The following is a 13,244-nucleotide window of genomic DNA, read 5'->3' as shown; positions in this document are numbered from 1 at the left end:
GGCTGATTAGGAAAAAGATAAATTGCTTAACAAATTTCTGTTCGGTGTTCACTGTGGAATGGCCTGGACAGGACCACAAAAACAAACAATAAGAAGGAAGTGAGGTAAACCTCAATCAATTTTCAGAACAGTGTATTTGTGAACAGCTAACTAAACCTAAAGTAGATAATGCAAAGGGAACAGATATCCTGGCAGCTGTACTGGCTGATCAATGCTTCTTTAGAGTCTGGAGTAGTTCTGAAGACTGGAAAAGGGCAGATGTTTCATATTCATAAAAAAGTGGAAGTAATGAGGAAGTTTGGAACTACAGCCCAGTTAGTCTGACCTCTGTAATCTGCAAATTAATGAAATTGCTGCTAAAATAGAGGATAGTGAAATATTTGGAAACCAATGGATTGTAAGATCAGAGGCAGCATGGTCCTACTAGAGGTAATCTTGTCAGATTAATCTGATCAATTTCTTGGGTGACCAGAGAGTTGAATCAAGGGAGAGAGCACTAGACGTAGTGTACTTGGATTTCAACAAGGCCTTTGACACAGTTCCAAACAGAAACCTTATAAATAAATTCTGCACCCTTGGTATGTATCCTAGAGTGCCAGACTTGATTAGAAATTGACTGACTGGGATGTGACAAAGGGTAGTGGTAAATAGTTTTCTCTGAGGAGGGGGATTATTAGCAGTGTGCCTCAGGAATCTGTCCTTGAACCAGTTCTTTTCATAAGCGACAATGAAAGAGTTGTCAGGAAAAGGGTATTAGGTGAGAAAATCTCTCTCTGTGTAAATTAGTAGGAGGGCCCTCTGGCAGAGGAGTGCATGATGAGGTGTCACTTAACTGAAACTCCATCTGGATGAAGCTAGAAGGCCACAGCAGAGTGTAAAACCTAAACATCCTCATCTTTACAAAGCTCCCTTAGACTGATCTTCAACCGTCCTAAAATGGCTAGGCTAAATATCGCTGAGGCATCGAACCACAGCTCTCCAACAGGTCGATCCAGTATCGTCCGCTCGAGGATTGCCCGTCTGTAACGTGCTCGTAGCGCACAATTCGGGCGCGCAAGGCAATTCGGCGATACAGTCTCCAGTTTCACGCGTCCGTATCGCTTCTGAAAACAGACGCATAACCCTTTCCGCACCCGGCATGTAAATGAACGAAAAAGCTGTATAATGAAGGAATTAGCTATTCCCCTGCGATACTGTAACGGGCGCTGATATTATCTCCTCCGTAACCCGCTGTTCTGCCGCGGCCTTAACCTGCTAGTTTACCGCCTCCCCCTAGTAGGAGTAGTGTAGTGTAGGGTAAAAACATTGCTTACCCGCCCTGGTCCCGTCCGGTCTCCTGCAGCCCCGTCCGGACGCTCACCGAGACCGGACGGGCTGCAGGAGACCGGACGGGACCAGGGCAAAAAAAAACAAACGAAAAAGTAGCAAGGCTCGGGCCTGCTATGGTAAGTTTAAAAAGTGTAAAAAAACAAAAAACCTGTGTGTTATATAAAAAAATAAAACAATTTTAAATACCTGTCGGAGGGCCGTGGGTCCCGGTGGGCGGCGGGCAGCCATCAGCGGCATCCGGTAGTCCCTTCTCCCTTCCTCCCTCCCTCCCCTGCCTGGATGAGCGCCAAAATCACGGGGGTCGGCAGCGGGGGGGGGCGGCAGCAGGATGGGAGCGGCGGGTAGGCGGCAGCGGGGTCCGGGGGGGCAGCGGCAGCGGGGTCCGGGGGTGGCAGCGAGAACCGGGGAGCCAGCAGCGGCAGCATGTTCGATCGGGTAGGCAGCTAGGTGGCAAAGTAAAGATGGCCGCCTGCACGGGAAAATCGTGCAATTGGCCGCTGAAGACGTGACGTCACGACGTTTGGCGTCACGGGGTGTGACGTCACGTCTTCAGCGGCCAATTGCACGATTTTCCCGTGCAGGCGGCCATCTTTACTTTGCCACCTAGCTGCCTACCCGATCGAAATGCTGCCGCTGCCGCCCCCCCCGCTTGCTGACCCGCCCGTGCGATTTTGGCGCTCATCCAGGCAGGGGAGGAGGGAGAAGGGACTACCGGATGCCGCTGATGGCTGCCCGCCGCCCCACCGGGACCCACGACCCTCCGACAGGTATTTAAAATTGTTTTATTTTTTTATATAACACACAGGTTTTTTTGTTTTTTACACTTTTTAAACTTTTTTACACCTTCCTGGTGCCTGTCATTTCAATGTCATTTGAAATGACAGGTACCAGCACACCCAGGTTACTGTATAGGCGCTGTTACAGCGCCTATACAGTAAAATGGGTTGCGCGGGCATAACCCTTCCCTAACGCTTCACAGCCGCGGCATGCATTTGCATGCGATTAGAGGAGAGTATCGGGGAGTTAGTGAAGAGAACTGTGCGTGCGGGAGGAAGGGGGCGCCTGATACTACCTCACTGTTTTACCGCGGCCTTACTGATTGACCTGCAAGTGGGCGATACTGAGGGGATGGATGGCTCCTTAATCGTGCGTTCTGTACAGGGACAGTGACATCTGGTGGCCAAAGCGGGGGGGGGGGGGTTTGCCTCACTACCAAACCTCTGGGAGCAAGAACAGGCAAAAAGGTGAAAATGGGGAGCTGCAAGGGAAATACCTGCCCGCAACTCCTTTCCTGTCCTAAGAATACCCCGTGGGGTACTCTGGAGCCACCCTCCAGGAACTGATTTATTAGAGGCCATAGGAACCTTGAGCTCAGATTCAGAGCCCTGCTCAACAGAAAAATAAACAAGCACTGTTGCCGAGCCTTTTTTTTTTAATCGGCTGCGCTGACCTTTAAAATTAGTTTTTTAGTATCCCTCCCCCCCCCCCCCCCCCCCCCCCCAATGCCCCAGGGCGCAGGGAGGCTCATGCGGCGCGACAGGCAGATAGGCAGGGCCGTGGTGAGGCTCACATCACCATGGCCCGAAGAAAAAGATTGCATTTAAATGTGCTGATGCTTCTCCTCCTTCCTGCCTGTGCGGCCCCAGACGTAAACGTGGCCGGAGCCGCGTGGGCAGGAAGGAGGAGAAGCAGCGCTTGCGCTTACGGGCCGCCGCAAATCCCAAGTCGCAGCAGCCCGAGAAGAGGAAGAGGTCCGGTAGCAGGGCTGCCGCGGCCCGAGAAGATTAGGGCCGCTGCAGAGCACATCCTGCAGCGACCCGTGAAGAGGAGGCCCAGAGGTGAGAGAGAGGCTGAGGGTCTGTAGGGGGTGTGTGTGTGTGTGTGTGTGTGTGTGTGTGAGAGACCTGAAGTTTGCAGAGACAGCATGTGTGTGAGCAAGACAGCATGTGGGAGTGTGAAAGACAGCCTGTGTGTGTGAGAGTCAGACAGCATGTGCCAATGAAAGACTGTGTGTATGAATGGTTGTATGAGAGAGAGCATGTGACAGTGAGAGCCTGAGTGTATGTCAGAATGAAGAACCTGACTGTGTGTTTGAGGGAAGAAGATGGAGAGAAAAGAAACAGAAAAAAAGACTATAAAAGGAATTGGCCAAAAAAAATAAGAAAGGGAAGGTGGAAAAAAAAAAGCCTGTGACCAACCAATAGAAAACTAAGATCAGACAGCAAAGGTAAAAAAAATAAATTACTTTGTAGTGATTGGCACATGTAATTTTTGGGGAATGTGCAAGAATAGCAATTTCTCCTATGCGTATCTCACAATGTATGAGATCAGCATGGAGAAAGTGGAAGCCCACGGGGTCTGCACAGAGGAGACAGCAGAATGGGGCTTGTGTCAGTAGCAGCAATCTGCACCTCCCCAATAGCCATCTGGCAGCAGTGACTGTGGCAGCAGAGGAATGAGAGAGGTTCCTGGCAAAAGAAAGAGAGGGGGGTCTGCCTTTAGTGGGTGCATGTGTATGAATGGGGACTCTGCCTGGGGGTGTATGTGTGTGAATGGATGGGTGCCTGCCTGGGGGTCTATGTGTGTGAGAATGAATTGGTGCCCGCCTGGAAGATGAAGCGTGGAGTGGTGTGAGAATGACTGGGAGCCTGTCTGGGTTTGTGTGTATTTGAGGGAGCCAGTGAGTGTGGAGAGCATGAGTGTGTGTGAGAAAATCCAGGTGAGTAAGAGTTGGGGGGGGGGGGGGGTTGGAGGGGGAGAGAGTGTTTTAATTGAAGATTTAGCCAATGAAATTTAGCAACCAAAAAAGTCACTAAGCAGGTAAGGTAAAGAATTATTTATTTTTGCTTTATAATAAATACAGTACATATATTAAAGTTAAACTTTATTAATTAGAGCTACAAATATAACAAAATTATGGATTTTTCTAGAAGTGACACATCACCTGCGTTATGCTCTCTTTTTTTTTTTTTTTTTTTTATAGGAATTTTGACACACTGAGCTCAAAAGGTTGGTCATCATTGCCCTAGGAGCTGAGCTTTATTTATCCAGAGGAAGTAGCCCTAGGCCTGTTGTTCCTGGAGTGAATATCTGCTCCACTAGGTTGAAGACTACAACCAGACAGCTGGGAGTCTAGGAATCCTATTGTAATAGTCCAGCATGTGCCACTATAGACAGAGAATACTGGCAAGTAACTAGCCTGCAGCACCCTAATACAATGTTGATGTCACTTGAAAGTGTGGGCCTCTGTTTCCATTTGCAGCAGGGCGGTATGAGTCTGGTCTGATCTTAACCAGTTGATAAAGAAATGGAAATCGCTTCTAAAAAGTTGTTCCCTTCTTGGTAGCTCGGAACAAGGGGTTTTGTGCCTGGAAAGCTGCCTCTGGGGGCTCTTCTGAGACCCTGGGCAGAAACTAAGGATTGGGCCCAGCCAGTGCTGATGCACTGAAGGTCTGCCTCAGGGTCATCACTCAGCTTCAGCAAGGAGACCGCGTTCTGTTCTGGACAATTGCCCTGTTTGCACCCTCATTAAAACTGATCTGGCTACTCACACCCCCCCCCCCCCCCCCCCCCCGTTACACTGCTCTGCCCTTTCCTCCGATCCTCGTTTTTCCCCTCCTCTATGCTTCCCATTTCCTTCTTTATCAGCCAGCCTAGCCTCTCCCACCTCCAGCGTGCCAGCAGCAGCTAACTTGAACACGTGGTTGTTACCTCCCAGCTCCGTCCCTTTAGGAGAGCCAATCAGCTGCTAGAGGCGGAGTCTCCTCGCCGAGCCAGCCGCTGCCTCTCCCGAGCAGACGAGTAGCACGGCCCCCACAGCTTTGACCCCCGCCATCTGCCGCTGGTGACGTCCTCGCTTTCCCATTGGTCCGCTGGTGTTTAGCTGGCCTTGAAGGCGGCCCCTCCCCCCGTCTGCTCCGCCTGGAGGGTCAAGGGAGGTTGCAGCATGCGCTGGCGTGCGCGCTTGGCACGTTGCGCCCCTGCCTTTACCGCGAGCTCGGAGCCGCCTTCCTTCACCTCTTAATCTGCTGTCGCTGCTGAATTCCTGTTCCCTCGTCTCGGCCCTGAGCCTGAAGCTACTGCCTGGGAAGGGGAGGCATAAAACGCCACGAGAGGTAAGAGATTGGGGAAGAAGTCGTGGTTTTCTTTTTGCCTGACTGAAGTTTAACTATCGGGGAGATGAGTAACCGTGAAAAGAGGGAATAGGTTCGGTCGAGTGTGCAGGGGAGAGAAATTTGGGAAGGGCTTTTGGTAGAGGTGTTTTGGGGATGTCCAGCCCGTGTGGTGGGTGTTTTATTGTTGCTTTTCTCCTTCCTACTATTGCTCTCTCTTTCTTCCTATCTTTCACCCCCCTTTTCCGCTCTCAAACTTTGGTTTAAAAAACTGTAGTTGGATGAGATGCCATGTTACAGTATCAGCATTCACAATGAGCGCTTCAAAGTCAAAACCATTCCCGATTGGATTAAGTGTAATGCCAGAATGTCCTTTTGTGTACAATGTGGTGAAGGAGGGGTTTACATATTATATTTCTGTAATATGTATATCTACCTGTGGACATACTGTTAAATAGTGTTTTAACATTAGAAATAAAGCTACTGAAAATAAAACTTGTTAGCCTAGTTGGGCTTCTGGTGTTTGGGCTGCTTCTGGATTTGGGACTTCCTTTTCCCTGAATTACTTAAACTAGTGTTTCTCAACTCTTTCCTGGAAACACCTCCTAGCTAATCAGGCTTTCGGGAATGCATGCGAAGCTTGCATACACTTGCTTCCCAATGCATGCAAATTCTCATGCATGTTCATCTTAAGGATATCCTGAACACCAGACTGAATGTGCCTTGAGGTGAGGACTGGGAAATGCTGACTTTATGATAATTTTGGGCTACAAATGCTCTCTTAAAATCCAGCAATACTGTTTAGATGCAGCATCAGGTAAGTAGGGTGTGTGCCATCTACTGCTCCGCCATGGGTAACTGTCTGTCTTTCTATGGCTGAGGAGTGGAGAGGGGAGTAGCTAACACCAGCTCCTCCCTAATGACAGGTTGGGGGGAAAAACTGTCTTGGTAGTATGCAATTTTTTGCCCTCTTTCTTGATGGGTAGGAATAGACTTTCTGTAACCTCTCAGTCCCACAGGAGGGGGAGAGCTTTGGTTCTTCCTCTTTCACGTTCAAGTTTGTGTAACTACATGTGTTCAGAAGCGTCAATGTTTTTGTAAGGGCCAGGTTACTGCTGCTGCTCTGGATTGGCTGTGGCAAAGGCAGGGCTAGCTTCAGCTTCTCCACTTTTTTTTTCCAGTGTGCTTTTGAGGAGATAAGGCTTCTATGTGTGGGCCAACCCACTGACTTGATAAGCTCACTCACTTCTGGATGGAATGTCTTGGGTTTTTCTTTGTGTAGTAAGGCTGTATAAACTTCTCCCGTTCACTAAATCTAAGAAATGTAGAAGGTATCAACTTTCTGGCTAAGCACCCCGGGTTACTGATTTACTGAGCTGGATCCTGGTAACAATCAGGGCTTAATGGGGCCAATGTAACAAGATGTACATCCAAAATGGGTGTGCTTTTTTTTTTTTTCCTGTGCGCACAGCCACGTCTCCTGGGTGCCCAATGCAACATTTAAATGAGCTGCCACATTTAAAAAGGATGTGTCAAGAATTATGCGTTCCTAGCACTCAGTTGCATCAGGTGCCCAGGGGATGTGGCTGTGCACTCAGAACTGCAAAGGCATGGAAAAATTCACTCTTCAAACCCACCTATAGAAGACATGACCCTCAGTCCTAGGAGCCTGCAGCTGCCACCAAGCCCAGGATGTGAATGCAGGGTGCTCTAATGCTCACTTGGCAGATCTGTCACTTTGAGTTTTAGTTTGTGGGTGATGTTATGTACAATGGGCTTGCTTTTAAATAGTTTCTCCTTCCCATGTGCCAATGGCAGAACTATGGAAACAAGGCTGTCCAATTGTGCATATCTCCTGGTATTTCTGTGTGTTGGTTTTGTATTTTTACACATTGGAAATCTCTCATGGCTGGAGTTAGTGTGTGTTGGGTGCTATTACCCCCTGCATCGGGGGTAATAGCTAATTAGCCGCACCTACATGGAATTTACACAAGTGCTGTCTTGCTACACAATTGTTCAGGTGTGTGTGTTCTGGATGCGCTAATCCCCTTATTGTATCAGGTGCTAGTCTAGCATGTCCAAAACATTCATCCAACCATGAGCAAACCTGGGTGCACCTTATTGCGTCAGCCCCAATATGTGAGGGAAAAGCCTGGAATGCAGTTCTACCACTCCTCTTCAGATTTGAGTGGAACACCTTTGCTACCTCTTTGGTCATTCCCCCCCCCCCCCCCTCCTAGATAACCTGCAGGGAAGAAATGGGGGGAGGGGAGTGAGCCTGGAGCAGACAGCAGAGAATAGCCACTGATCCCTAATTCAGCCTCTACCCTCTTCTGTAAGAAAGAAGGGCTGATACTGAAGCAAATGCTGCAGAGCAAATTCATTCACAAGGATTGAATTAGCACAAGTTTGGAACTAGAGTAATAGTGCCAGTCATCAAGACTATATAAAATTGTTCTAAAGCGTATGGGGTTAGACCAAGATCTAAACAAGTATACCCTGGAGGAAAGGTGAGAAGGGAGATATGATAGACCTTCAAATATTTCAAAGGTTTCCATATACAGGTGAGCCTTTTTTCAACAGCCTAGAACAAGGGGTCATGGGATGAGGGTGAAAGGGGGGGTAGACTTAGGAGTGATATTAGGAAACCTTTCTTTACAGAGAGCGTGGTGGTCGTGTGGAAATGGAGACAAAGTATCTGAATTCAAGAAAGCATGGGATAAATACTGGGGATCTTTAAGGAAGTAATGTGACTTATAAAGCTAAATTAACTGGATGAATCAACAGACTAGATGGGCCATATGGTCTTTCTACCGTCATGATTCTGTTTCTACTTGGCCTCGATAAATGCTGCAGTTAACACTTCAAACTTGTGTTAATGCAACCCATTTTTGTCTGTTACCTGGGACTTAATTTCTGGTGAAACAGCCCAGCATGGTGTTCTACCTCCTTTTTTTTTTTTTTTCCTCCCAGGACCCAGAGGTAGAATAGAGACAGCAGTATAAATCTCTTCTGCCCCCCCTTCCCCATTAAAATGGAGCAGAGCTGGTGGTATAAGTCCTTTCCGGCTCTCTGCAGAAACAGATCCTGCCTGGTGATGGCAGGATAACTTCTGTTCTGTCCTTCCCCCGAGAAAACAGAGCAGGGAGTGTTGGACCTGCTTACCCCAAGATGAGAGCAGCTACATGGCCTTGATTCTTGTGCAATTTCCGGACACAAAGGTGATGAGAGGATGGGAAAAGATACACGTATTAGGTGAATACCTGTTAACAGCACTGCTTCTGCTGCTATGGAGTATGTTATGTGTAGGGGAGAATTCACACCTGATCCCTATCTCTACTCCCACAGTTCCACTTCCTGTCTATCTACAAATTCAGCCCTGGTATAACTTAAACCAGGACAACAAAACTGGGCTCCTACAGTATCTTTGGTGATTCCTGAGACAGTGCTAACACAATTCTACCACTTTCTTTCCTTGGGTTCAGCACGTGTCACTTCTGTTTAACAAGTTCTTTAATTGAAGTGGCTCTGGGCCTAGGCCAATGGTACCCTGCATGAAAATTGAAACTGGCAGTCTGCCTGCTCAAACAGATTTGCTTGATCCACTATCCACAGTTGCTTCTGGGGATCTAGACTTCTCTTCCAACCCCTTTCTCCTTCCTCTTCCTCCTCCCCCCCCCCCCCCCCCAGCAATGAATTTGTGGTGCCTATAGGCAATGTTGATGCTCTCTCCTGCTAGGTCAGATAACCAACCTTCATTGGTTGGTTCTATATAGGAGGATGGGATTGGATTTAATTATACTGTGTATCCACAAATTCTGTCAATTTATTTAATGCTTTATCTTCCATACATCCAATAAAATATTAATAAAGAAAACCATGCATTAAAAATTTATACTGCAAAATATTCTCTGGAGGCAGGTTTTTCTCTATTCCAGTAGGATCCTGGATGTACATATTCCTTTTCTTCCACAATCTGCCATCTTTGTTCTAGTTCCATCTTCATTTCCTGGATCTGCAAGACATTTTGCTGTAAACTTTTTTTTTTTTTTTAAGCTGCAGCTGTCCTTCAAAATCGGAGGTAAGCCAAAGCTCCATCTTTCTCACACTCTCTACTGTGGAACAGCTTTTAGGTTGTTGGGCCTCTCCAATGTGCAAGAACTTTAGATATTTGGATGCCTTCCATTGTCTTATTACCATACAGAGCCTGTACCTTGTCATTGACTTTGGATAACTACTTTTAAGCTAATCCACAAGGACATTTTTTTTCTTCATTTAGGGGTATTTGGGGGTGAAGGGTATGAGGAGTTGTAGGTGGTGTATGCTCATGAGCTATTAGCTCTTAAGGCTGTGATATACACCATGTTACAGTAAATATCAGAACAAATATGTGAATTTTGTTTCCTATTTCAAAAAAATATATTTAAGCAATACATATAGGAACATAGCAAAACACAGTACCATATAAGAGAGAGGTACAAAAACTTTCTGGATTTATTGAATATTAAAACATACACTAAACATAATATGACACTGTCATGTTCTGGCATATTGGCTGCCTCTGATATACAGTCCATAAAGTACTGATATGCTGAATATGCCTATAAAGCAAGCAGGGGGTACAATCAATCATAAAACAGGAACAGAATAGCAAAAGTTATACAAAAAAAACAGGAGGCATACCTTAAACAAATGAGAATCTTATTCTTGAGTGAGTGATTTAAAAGTAGCCATTGACAAACAATTTAAAAAATCAACCAAATTAATACAGGGAAAACTCCATATAAAAATGGACAACTGTAACTGACCTCACTGGAACAAATGAGGCCAAGTTAGCCTGGTAGGGTGGCAACACCCGGAACCCACCCCAGGGGCACAGCTGTGCCACCAAGGTAAACAGTCCAGTAGTGGGAGGGGGACTATATATAAGGAATGTTAGGATTAACTTTATGAAAAAATATTCATGTTATTTTCAAACACCTGTATTTTATAAATTACACTTATGTGGGGTGATAAAACATATCTCTATATACCATTATAAACACACAAATTACCTTATGTTCTTACTTCAAGGCTGGCTTACTGTGCAGGTAAAATCAATAAAAATGTTTCTAAGCCAATTCAGCTACCTTATGTCCTCTCAAACACTAAAGGCAAAAAGGTAAAATCATTTTAGCTATAAAAAATACAAACACCCCAGCATCCATATAAACCTTTCAGAGACCCTGCCAATAAGAACTTAGGGATTTTTTTTTTTAATTAAGGGCAAGAGTCCCAACTACATCTCTTGCTGTAGTAAACTATATTATCAAAGACAAATCAAAGTTTGTTTTTAAAGTCTTGCAACCATGTAAAACTGATGAACCAAAAAATAATGGGGAAACTGGACTTTCTCTCGTGAAAAAAAAAAAAAAAAATCAAGGTTTAATACTGCTGATGCAAGGAAGAAGAGCACTGTCAGGCTGACAGTGCTCTTCTCCCTTGCCCCAGTGCTATTCTGACCCTGAAGGTCAGAATAGCACTGGGGCAATAGCTTTTGCTGGGGATGTTTGATTCCCAGACTGACTTGTTAGCAGGTGCTTTCCAAGGGAACTACAAATCCTAGAATACAAGATATGGAAGTGGAGATGGCTCTCGTCTCCTGCACTCTGTAAATCTGATTCAGTCCAGAACTCTGGGGGTGGATGGCTGACTGCATTTGAGGAGAATTTCTGGGACATATGTAAGTCCCTCAAAATCTGAGCTGCTTAACTGCTGGAGCACTCCTTTGGGGACCCAGAAAATCTTTGAGCATGAAACATTTGGAAGAAACCTGTTGGTGGCAGGAGCAAGTTAATGAGCTAGAAACTTTTTTTTTTTTTTCCTCCTTTGTGCCAGAACGAAAAAGCGGACAGTCCATTTCCAGCGAAGTGGAAAGTGACTAACCTCTTGCCACAAAGGTCTGTGCGTGTTTGTAGAATTTAATAGGGCACTGACTTTTTTTTTTTTTTTTTTTTTTTTAACCCTCATTTTATGAGGGGCTTGGTTCTTGTATATACTCTGTTGTGGTAGTCCATATTTGTATGGTCATTCACCTCAGCTGGCTGTGCGATTGTCTGAGGGGATAGAATTGCAACACTGGTTACAGATCCTGTTTTCAGTATGTTCCCTAGCAACTTAAGGTGCTATAAGGACCCAGGCTGGGAGGATGCATTGCCGGGCTGACAGACTGCTGTCACATACAGTATCCCATCCAAGAATACTGTATGGCAGGAGAGAATGAATTAAAACATCCTTGAATGTTGTCCCCAATATACTTATGAGCATGACATCAGAACTACTAAAGTGCTAAAATTTCTCTTACCATGCAGTGGGCTTCAGGCATTTTCAAATAAAGCACTCGACTTGCCAGTTTGCTGAAATGTTATGCCTATCTAAATTTTGTAAGTGTTCCTCAAACGATCCCCATGTAGCAGAACAAATACTTTGCTTTTTCAAAAATTCACCACTCAACACAAAACACTTCATATGGATTCTTAACATGCCCATGTTTCAACCGGCTAACCCATCCTCAGTCAAATTATCTAAAACAAACATCACTAGAAAAGACAAACTAATAATTACCCTGCTTAAGTTCTAATACCTCCCACCTTTCCATATAACTCAACCAACCCATTCATGACGTGGCTGAAACACACATGCTGACACTATTTCATAAATAGAGATAATCAGTAGAAATCTCACCTTTTAAAGGCACAGAACCAATTCAGACTAAATATACATATACAAGCCGTTAAGCCCGTTAAAACGGGCTACATCCCTCTGTCTCTCACCTCCCCCTCTTTCTCTCTCCCCTCACTCTTCACCACCCCCTCCCTCACCCACTCCTCCCCACCCTCTCCTATCACTCAGTCCCTCCCTCCCACTCAGTCTCACTCACTCCCTCCCCCCTCTCTCCCTCCCTCTCACTCACTCAGTCCCACTCACTCTCACTCAGTCCCCACTCCCTCCGTCCTCTCCCTCAGTCCCTCCCCCTCACTCAATCCCTCCCTCCCACTCAGTCACTCCCTCCCCCCTCCCTCTCACTCACTCAGTCCCACTCACTCTCCCTCAGTCCCACTCCCTCCCTCAGTCCCCCCTCTCCCTCTCACTCAGTCCCAGTCCCTCCCTCTCACTCAGTCACTCCCTCCCACTCTCTCTCTCCGTCCCTCCCTCTCTCTCTTCTCCCTCCCTCGCTACCGCCCGCTACCGCCGCCGCCGCCCCGCTGCTGCCACTGGACGCCGCCATTTTTTTTTCTTTCTGAAGCTGCCTCAGAGCGACGTGCTCGCCCGCACATGCGCGGTAGAGCTGGTCTCTACTGCGCATTTGCGGGCCGTCGGTCACAGGCCATTTATAAGGTAGATAGCCACCTCCACAACCATTTTTCACCCATTAGCAGAGCTACATGTGCTTATTATCCAAGTGCCATTGGGTAAACTAAAGCACAGGGTGATATTGACTTGACCTTAGGTTATACACAATGTGTGGCAGAGCCAGGGTTTACAGTTGAGGTACAGGGAAAGCAGATAACTTTATCAAGGTCACATGGTGATAACTGCAGGCTATGTCTATATAACTATGGTGCCAGAAGCAAAATTATTTTTGATAGAACAATAAGTCTTAAGGTTTAGCTAGTGAAACAATACTTGTTCTGTATTCCTAGTTTCTACACTGGTATGAACTTGGAGGCCTTTCTGGGATAATCTTGGTGGGGTTTTTTTTTTAACACATCACACAGGAAATTCCTCCTGTTTCTGATGCTATTTGATTTTTGTGGTGGTCTG

The 13,244-nt window shown here is 46.3% G+C and overlaps 1 protein-coding gene across 2 annotated transcripts in view; it reads left to right on the top strand.

Annotated features, from left to right (window-relative positions):
- Positions 1-4,919: 4,919 nt before the first annotated feature.
- Positions 4,920-13,244, top strand: part of LOC115087494 (sulfite oxidase-like) — a 35,869-nt gene continuing 27,544 nt past the window's right edge. The window contains exon 1 of one of the 2 annotated variants that reach the window (XM_029594759.1): positions 4,920-5,444. The gene's annotated coding sequence lies outside the window, so the exon portion shown is untranslated. Of the gene's footprint in view, positions 5,445-9,510; positions 9,523-13,244 lie in introns of those variants that run through there. The other variant, XM_029594760.1, reaches the window with a different exon arrangement.

Source organism: Rhinatrema bivittatum, chromosome 3 (genome assembly GCF_901001135.1).
Source record: "Rhinatrema bivittatum chromosome 3, aRhiBiv1.1, whole genome shotgun sequence".
NCBI lineage: Eukaryota > Metazoa > Chordata > Amphibia > Gymnophiona > Rhinatrematidae > Rhinatrema > Rhinatrema bivittatum.
This window is presented reverse-complemented; position numbering and strand designations above follow the sequence as displayed.